At 44.4% G+C, this 9,799-nt stretch overlaps 1 protein-coding gene across 3 annotated transcripts in view; it reads right to left on the bottom strand.

The window, feature by feature from the left end:
• The window catches only part of GPR156 (G protein-coupled receptor 156), an 89,842-nt gene extending 80,251 nt beyond the window's left edge, over positions 1–9,591 (bottom strand). Inside the window, exon 1 of one of the 3 annotated variants that reach the window (XM_025476157.3) lies at positions 9,487–9,591. The gene's annotated coding sequence lies outside the window, so the exon portion shown is untranslated. Of the gene's footprint in view, positions 1–3,441; positions 3,621–9,486 lie in introns of those variants that run through there. The other 2 variants (XM_049105556.1, XM_025476165.3) reach the window with 2 other exon arrangements.
• Positions 9,592–9,799: the final 208 nt, after the last annotated feature.

Genomic DNA, 9,799 nt, shown 5'->3' on the forward strand with positions numbered 1-9,799 from the left:
TGTAATTCACTTGTTTGTACTCACCAGCTTCCCTTCAGGCTTCTCTACTATTTTCTCCAGCCCTGGTGTGATGGGAATCCCACTCCTCTCTGGTCTGGTGGGCCAGACTACAGTTTCACATCCAAACAACAGTAAAACTAAAACCGAAAGCCAAGTAGTGCTGAGAAGTTCGCTCCTAATACCAGGTTTGTTAAAATCATTTGTTTAAAAATGTTCACATCTGTTGCTTGGCACTGATCCTTAAGCTCCAAGACCCCTACCTTCTTAACTAATTATCCTCATGTCAAATAATCAGTTGTAGTTGATTGACTACATACTCATAAAATTCCCCAAATCCCAAATCCCTCAAAATAGAGGGAAACAATTGGGATAGAATCGAATAACTTTTCTCAATTCTACCATTAAAGAAAAGACATAAAAAGGAACATAGCAGATATGGTGTTGTGAGAAAGTATTGTAACAGCCTATTTTCTCTGAAAGCCACCCCCCCCCCCCAAAAAAAAAAAACTGATCACACTGCTCCTGCCACAGATGAAGACCATGTATAATTCCACAGCATGGAATAAATGAGCAAGGGGAACTGTAAACAGTCTGGCCAACCAGAAGCAATAGACACACAATGCAACCAAGACACTGCAGACCTCGTTTCCCACTGAGCTAATATAATCCTTACACTTGGCAAGTAGGAGTTCTCACTGCAGGGCTCTCCTGCCTAAAGACACAGGCTCCTCTGGAGAAAGGCTGTGGGAGAGGGGAGAAGAAGACAAAAGAAGAGGGGGAAACAATTGCTGTAAGGGAAACCCACAAGAGAAGTAAAATTGTGTTTAGTATTCCCTTTGGCCCAGAAATGCCAGTTTGGGGAATCTACCTATGGAAATGGAAACCAAAGTGTAAGGATACATGTAAGATGTTTACTGTGGCATAATCTGTTGTGTAAAAAAAATGGAGGGAAACCGAAATATCTATCAATATAGAAATCATGGGAAAAATTATGTAACTTCTACAAAGAAATATTAAGTAACTATTAAAAATAAGAAATTTGATCAATTTATATATGTAGAATAATGTACATAATATATCAAAATGAAACAAGTAACAGAATAAACGGTATTATATGATCTCATTTACATATGAAATAAAAAATAACTACATATTTGAACATAGAAAAGGAGTGAAAGAATTCACATTTAATTTTAAAGTGGTTTTGTCAGGTAGATGGAAGAAGAGGGGGAGATTAATAACATCTTTATAGACTACTATCTTACAAGACTGGTTACAATGAGTGTGTATTGCTTTTAGAATTTAAAAATGTAATAAATTTAAAATATAAAAAGGATTTATTGACTATAATTACAGGTAATGCCAGACCCCAGAGTTCAGTGGGGTTTGTTTTAAATTTGCTCTGGCATTTACTTTAAATCGATCCTGGTGGGGAGAGGTAAATAGTAACTACTGCTCTGAGAGAGAGGCCTCACCTTGTGTCCCTAAACAACAGCCAATTAAAGCACAGACTTGACAGTGCTCCTGGAGAAGGCCAGTGGCTGTGAAATGAAAACTATAGGTACCTCTCCAAAGCCTCAGCCACAGAGCTTCCCAAGGGGCTGCCCGAGCCAGTAAGCAGCCAACAGAAGCAAGGATGAGAATAGAACAAGCTTTTGTCTGGAGAAATCCCACTACTCCAACTCCTGACAGCCTTTGTTGGCTTCTGTTCCATACTTCAGAGATGAGAGCCATAAGCCTGGCCCAGCCTCTGCGGGGATAAATATTAAACTCTGTGGGAAAGATGCTGCTGCCCAGCTTTGAAGTGTTCTGTGTTAGCGCTTTGGTGGAAGATTCTTTGAGGACCACTGGAAGTTAGTTGAGGGCCTTCCAATTCTTACCCACAGGACAGAATTAAAGCCCTGGAGGAGTGACACTTGGCTCAGTATTTGTATTTGGTTTCATGCTGATAGAAGCTTCCAGACCTTCTGAGGGGTAATAGATATATGATACTCAATAATAAAATAATGTGCAGAAGCTAGCAGCCTGTGAAGAACTTTTTTTTAAAAAAGATTTTATTTATTTATTCATGAGAGAGACACACACAAACAGAGGCAGAGACCCAGGAAGAGGAGAAGCAGGCTAGACACAAGGAGCCAAATGCGGGACTTGATCCTGGACCCTGGGATCACACCCTGAACCAAAGGCAGATGTCTGCTTAACTGCTGAGCCACCCAGGCATCCCAAGAACTAACTTTTTTGACCACTCATTCATCTTTCAACATCTTTTTTCTCTTCTTGAACAATCCTACTGTCCTATACCCATGCCTCTTCTTCTACCTCTCTACTTACCTTCTTTAATAGACTTTTTATTCGATGTTTCCTGATTATCATAGAAATGCTACAGCGTTCATGGAAAATATGGTTACATTTTTTTAAAAAGTAATCATTTATAATCCTGCCACTGATAATATTTTGGAATAGTTTCTTTTTGTCATTATACTTACTTTTTCTTTTTAATTCTTTATTTAAATTCAACTTAGTAAACATATACTGTATTACTAGTTTCAGGGCAGAATTTAGTGATTCATCAGTAGCATATAACACCCAGTGCTCATTCCATCAAGTGCCCTCCTTACAGCCCATCACCTAGTTTTCCCATCTTCCCACCCACCACTCCTCCAGCAACCTTCAGTTTGTTTCCTAGAGTTCAATTTCTCCTTTTCACCTTATTTTATTTTTCCTCCCTTTTTAGAGGTCTGCATTGTGTAGCTTCACAAGTGTAGATGAATGTCTTACATATATTACCTAATATTACAAATAAATATGAGAGAATATGTGAAGTGGAAAAGGGGTTTGGACAGCATGTTACTGTTGTCATTCTGCACAGCTGTGGTGTGGCTATGTGTTCTGGTGCGTCAAGCTGGTATTCATATTCCTCAGACTAACTGTGACAGGAGCCTTTGTGTCTCAGGCCTGCTTTTCTCCTTATGGCTGCCTCGGAAATCAGCAACATTTGCATGTAAAGATCCCCTTGGGTAGTTATTTGATCTTCTTTCATTCCCACTTTTCACTTGCAGGTAATTGGGTACCTAGGATCCCAGCAGGCCACTATTCCTCTTCCCTTCCCTGTCTCCTGATATTACTTTTTCTGCTCCCTCTTTATTGGATCTTCTGGGTTTATCCTAACAGCATAAAAAAGCAGACAGCCATCACCAGCCTGGGGACAATCAGAGAATCATCAAAATTTGGAAAAGACACTCAATTAAGCATGCATTCTGTTCACATGTTCAGAGTAAATACTCCAGCTGATATGGCCTTTGGAAGACTCCACTTCATGCAGAAAACCAGAAATATATCAGATTAGAGGCAAGAAGAACCTTGTTGGTCTGGAGTCTTGCTCGACCATTACTTTAGACCCTTACCACACTGCCAGTCCAGACCATATCTTCAGGCCCTTACCATTTCCCTAGTTAAGACATCCACTTCTGTCTTTTCTCTTCAGGTCTCCCCAGTTACCCTTGGAGACTCAGGATGGATAGCTGGCAGTGCCAAGACAGTGTGACACTGCAGCATAGACACATGGCAGTTGGAAAGCCCAGAGAACTCTTTCCTGGGTATTCCGATTGTCACTCTGGAACAGGTATCCATGGCAGTAAGAGAGCAATTTCAACCAACAAAGCTCTGGACAGAATCTTGAAGTTTCTCTAAGAGGCCCTCCTGTGCTCTTCCTTGTCCTCATACCAAGAAATCACTTCTTTCCATCAGAAATCCAGAACGTTCTGTTAATCTATATCTATGCAAAGCTCCCCATTGCAGCACTGAAAACTGAATTCCTCAGAGCCACTATTTCTACAATGATCTCTTCCTTATTACAAACATCATAAAGTACAGATGCTGATAGGCTTAACACCCTTCACTATCTCCCTCCCTATTTTCATTATGAGCTAAAAAGTAAACATCTTGGGGAAACTTTTGAATAGAAACTTACAATATGAAGGGAGAATACAGGTGAAGGGGGCCAGGCAGCTCTACCTATAGGTTATCAATCTGCATGACTTCCACCTTCTACTGCCAGTCGCCTCTCTGGTCACTGCCTGGTAGCCTGGTCAAAGCAGGCTTGCAGTCTGCAGCGATGGTCTGACAGCCTCACTGCTTAATCCTCTGTTGCCTGGCAACCCACATCTGAAGTACACTGACCCAGATTTGGGTTCAGGTATTAAAGGCATACTTAGACCCTCTCAATTCTCCCTAAGAGGCAAGGTGGCCATGGAGAAGAGCAGAGGATAAGCATACATACAGCCTATGAATTCAGTTTGACTTGGCACATTCTGAGTATGTTATATGGGGAAAGAAGATAGCTGGTGAGACCTATTTCTGGTCAATCCTAGGAGTATATTGAATGAATCTTCCCTCTCTCTCATTTGCTTCCTCTAGATTAGACTGCACAGTCTCTAGACTGGACTGGACATAGGAAAATAATCTGGAAGCACCTTGGACATAAACAGACCTCAGAGTCTTGCCTGGGTTGGATGCATCTCCCAGGAATTGCTCAAATTTTGACCCAGTCTCTGGTCAAAAGTTACATGGTTCCCTACAACAAACAGATTAAAGTCCATACTCTCGTGTTCTTGACAAGCGGGCCTATAGTTCTCCTGCTTTATCTCTTACTGAAAACCTGCCCTGCCCTGACCCTCTCCACCTCTTCACCTCACTCAAACTGCACCAGCACTTTGGCCCGGACTCGAATACCGAATACTGGCTCAAGTTACTGTCTTTCAGGGAACGTTCTTCCAACTACAGCTGCCAGTCAAAGCACCACACCTCCTCCAGAACTCTACTCAAAAGACACTTCTTCCTTGGAGGAAAATAACAATCCCTCCTGAAATAGCTAGTTCTTTGCTCTCCACCTGGAAACCCTGGCTAGCCTCCATACCTTCCCCATAGTTTCATAAGTTGTGATAATTATAGCATTCAGAATAGTTGTCATATATGAGCCGTGTCTACATCAGTGTCAAACAGACTATGTCTTTTACAGGCTGGTTCCTTCATGCTTCTATCTGGAATGAATGCATCTCACCTTCATTAATTCTTCCTCATTCTAACAGGTTCTTTGCCACAATCACCTCTGGATTCACATCTTTAGCAGTGCTATATTAGCAGGCCCTTCTTTTTTCAATCCATTTTCAACAACACACACTGTCTTTCTCTTGATCCAGACATCACTAATGCCCATTTTTTTTCTGTGTGTTCATCCTCCCCCACCTCTGCAAAGCAGGGTATGCTGCAAGGTGGGGTTCAATAACCAGCTATTCTCTGGCTATATCATCTATCTCTGTCTGAATATCTCATGATTATGACAAGTGCCTCAGAAAAACACCTTGAGAAGTCTAGATGGAAACCAATGCCCCATGGAAACACATAAATATTTTATCAGGCTCTGAATAAGACTCTTGCTCATAAATATTTAAACTCCCTGATAGCATAATGTTGAGTGGCTGATTAGAGTCAACTTGTATGGGGGTAGGGAGCTGAGAGGAGGAAGGGAACATAAGAGCAATGGCAGCAGGCATTTTATAGAGTCCCATATAAGGATCGAAAAACACTGAAAATGTTCCTGAGGTCTCCCCAATTTGCATGGACATTCATTTTCCAAATGTTCTCTCTCTGGAGTGGGAGGTAAGCCAGTGCCCAGTGGAGCTGTCTAGAGAAGGCACTCACTGCAACATCAGTCACAGCCCCAGTAAGCTTGCCACACTTCTCTCAGCACAGGTGGCACAAAGATTTTCAAATAAAGTACACAGGACTCAAGATGAAGCAGATCCTGTAAGAATATTTATGGCAGCTTTATTTTAAAAAGTCCCAAATTGGAAATACCCCAAGCGCCCATCAGTAAGAGAATAGATAAGCATATGGTAGGTAGATAGTCATGATGAAATATTATTTGAAATAAAAAGAAATGACCAATATATTCAACAACACAGATGAATCTCAGACATCACGTTGAGCAAAAAGAAGCTAAATGCAAAAGTACATCAGTGTGAATGCACTTCCATGGGTGTTCAAGAATGCAAAAACAGATCTATGATAACATGGATCATAACAAAATTTGCTTCTGGATGGTGCAGATGACCAGAGAGGGGCATGAGGGAAATTTCTGGGATTGAAATTTTTTGTCCCTTGTTCAGAATGTGAGTTTGTCAAAACTGGCTGAGCTTCTAGCAAGGATTTAGCTTAGAAGCACTGTGAGGATACAAGAGGCCACTGATCTCCAGGATCATCATTTACCTATAAAATATTGATTGACTCGAATTACCTAAAAGGAACTTCTAGTATTTTACCAAGAATTCTACAACCTTTATGGGAGTTAATGCCTTGTTTGTGTCATTTAATTGCCTAATTAATTCAACAATTATGTATTAATTGCTTATAATATGCCAAACAGGAACATAGCCATGAAGACAACAAAAAAATTTCTGGTCCTTATGGAGCTAACATTTGAGTGGGGGGATATTGGGCAATTAACAAAGAAACAGCTATACTATAAAATGCCAGGTAATGATAAAGCAATGAAGAAATAAGGCAAGGTCAGAGGACAGGGACTGACAAAGGCCTGTTTTGGATCAGGTGGTCAGGGAAGCCCTGATCAAGGAGGTCACATCTGAAAAGAGACCTGAATGAGTTGAGGACAAAAACAGTGCAAGTATCTGAAGGAAGAGTGCTCAGGGAGAAGGAAGAACAAGAGAGGGGAAGAGTGACAAAATATGAGGTCAAACAGGTCAGATTGCATCAGGCTTTGGTAAACCCTGGAAGAGAGATGGATTTTATTCAAAACGTGAATGGAACCATTAGAGAGTGTAAGCAGAGGAGTAACAATCTAACTGATGTTTTAATAATGGGTAAAAGGAGGAAAGTAAGGGAGCTGCCCTATTCTTAGGGAAAAGTCAGAATAAGATCCAGATTTTGTGTCCTTCAAAATCTTAACATCCTTCACACATCTATTTCTTTCTTTTAAAAAAGATTCTATTTATTTATTTTAGAGAGAGAGAGAGCACAAGCAGGGAGAGGCAGAGATACAGGGAGAGAGAATCTCAAGCAGATTCCCTGCTGAGCAGGGGAGCCCAACGTGGGCTCAATCTCACAACCCTGAGATCATGACCTGAGCCAAAACCAAGAGTGGGACACTTAACCAGCTGTGCCATCCAAGTGCCCCCACACATCTATTTCTTTTTTTTTTAAGGTTTTATTTATATTTATTTATTTATTTATTTATTTATTCATTCATTCATTCATTCATTCATTCATGAGAGAGAGAGAGATGGGCAAAGACATGAGCAGAGGGAGAGGCAGGCTCCATGCTGGAAACCCGACATGGGACTCGATCCCAGAACCCCAGGATCATGACCTGAGCCGAAGGCAGACTCTCAACCGCTGAACCACCCAGATGTCCCTACACATCTGTTTCTTAACTGCCTTCTGATTCCAGCTCTGTCTGGGGCCAGATCACATGTTTCTGGATTTCAGACTCTGATTTTCACTAACAAGTATATGTATCAAGATGGTTACAAATTCATAAAAAGTAAGGCAGGTAACTCTTCTTGTGTCAGAAATTTTTTCATAATAAATCATTGGAGATGAAAAGAGAGGGATTTGTGTCCTTTATTGGGCAAAATTAATCAGCAATTAAATATGAATGTTATAATCCTCAACACTTCTCTGCCAAATAAAGATTCTGATTTTTAACTAAATGTGGAACATTCCAACTTTCAGATCCAACTTCTCTGCCCCAGCCAGCCCATGTTCCATTGTCTCTCTGGCAAGTCTTGGGGCTTCTTTCTTCTCTCTCCCCCTGCCCCCAATTAATTACTCTCTGGAAACCTACAAGGGAGTGCAGTAAAATGTGCATTTGTGCGGTGGGAGGGCACACTCCTCAACCCCATCTGGAAATGCCCTTGTGTTCAAACAACAAAAAAAGGGAATATTAACATCCTCAGGAGGAAACAAGTTGTAAGCACCTATTGTCCTCCCCCAGAGAATCTCCTTCCCTCAATCCTTATTTTCCCACTCTTTGGAGAGCCTTCTAGGCTGAAAGTCTGTGGCTTCATCCCATTCACCCCTCAGATCCTCCTAGGCCACAATTCTGCTTTCACTGGCCTTGATGCTGTCTATCCCCAGGCTACCATAACTCTGCCTCTGACCAGGCTCAACTCTAGACTTATTGAGCAAGAGGGAGAAGCTAAAAGCTGGCGGTAGAAGAGAAAGGGAAATGCAAGGAGCACTCCAGAGACAATGGTGGCCCAAAAGTGGAATTAGGCTGCTAAAACGGAGACCAGAGAGCACCCTCCACCACCACCACCAGCCCCCCCACCCCATGCTCACAGATCCCTAACTCAAGTAAAGCCTGCCCAACGCATTTTATTCTCCAGGCTCAAACTGACTTGCTACTACTACCTCGCCTGCAGGAAGGCCTTCTGTGCGGAATGCCCCCATTGAGGGAGAACCATTAATTTCCCTTTGCAGGCCTTGCTGCCTAAGACAACTACTCAACAGTCTTTCCAGCTTTTAACCCCTACTCAAAAAAAAACAAAAACAAAAACAAAAACAAAAAACAACAACAAAAAAAACTTTTCGCTTTTATCTAGGGGATGCAATAATTCAATGTTATCCCCTAGATCCTGGTTTAAAGGACTGTATATCAAGAAAGACGTTTCATAATTGAACTCCAATAAAAAAATAAAAAAATAAAGAGGTAAAAGATAATAAAATAAAATAAATAAAATAAAATAAATAAAATAAAATAAAATAAATAAAATAAATAAAATAAATAAAATAAAATAAAATAAAATAAAATAAAATAAAATAAAATAAAATAAAATGAAAGACGTTTCATGAAAGGCTAGGATGCAATTTGCCTGCTGTTCACGCAAGCTCGTTCCTAGACAGCCGACAAAGGGGAGAGTCAGCACCTGATGATTTCTCTTCTGAAACGCGACCAGAACTCGGGTTTCAAAACGAGGCGCATCATCTGCGGGGGCCCCAGTAGGCTCAGGTCGGCCCCCGGGCCAACGCCGGGTCCTAACACGCGGCCTCCAGGTGAGTTAGAGACGGGCGCTCGCAGGGGTGCTGCAGGGCCTCTCTCTGCCCGGAGCAGGGCCGGCTGCCTGGGGCGACACTTCGGGGCGCGCCCTCCCGCCCCCCGCGCCCCTGCGGGGCCGGTGACCAGGCTGTGGAGGGAGACCCCGGCTGTGGGCTCCCCGGCCGTCCGCAGGCAGCCGCTCACTGGGCACCGCCGCCGCGGCCGCAGCCCCCGCCCCCCTCCCCTCAGGAGGCCGCCGCCGGCGCGCGCGGGGAGCCTCCCGGGGCTCGCCTCAGGTGCCGGAGAGTCGCCCGCGGACCGCAGCGGACCGTGCCCTTCCCTGTCAGCGTCTGACGTTCCGCGGCTACGTCGCGTCCACGGAGGGCTCCCGCCGAATCCCGCGCTCGGGATCCTCGAGGGCGCGTGCTCACCTCACCGCGTCTCCGCCCGCGCCGCGCGGGGCTCTCTCGGGTCCGCCGGGCCTGGGGGTGGGGGCGCGCCCATGGCCGCGCCGGGGGGCCGGGCGTGGAGGCGGCGGGGCGGCGGGGCTGCGGCGCCGGCCTCTGCGGTCCGCGCGGGGCGCTCGCCGCCCTCCGGCCCGGGGCGCTGCCGGGGCCGCGCCTCCCGCCCCTCCCCTGGCGCCGCCCCGCGTGGCGCGCCGGCCCCCGCGCTGGCGGCGAGGTCGGGCCCGGGGCGAGGGCGCGCGGGCCCGCGGACCCCACGCGCCGCCGCCCCCGAGCCCCG

Source organism: Canis lupus, chromosome 33 (genome assembly GCF_003254725.2).
Source record: "Canis lupus dingo isolate Sandy chromosome 33, ASM325472v2, whole genome shotgun sequence".
Taxonomy (NCBI): Eukaryota; Metazoa; Chordata; class Mammalia; order Carnivora; family Canidae; genus Canis; species Canis lupus.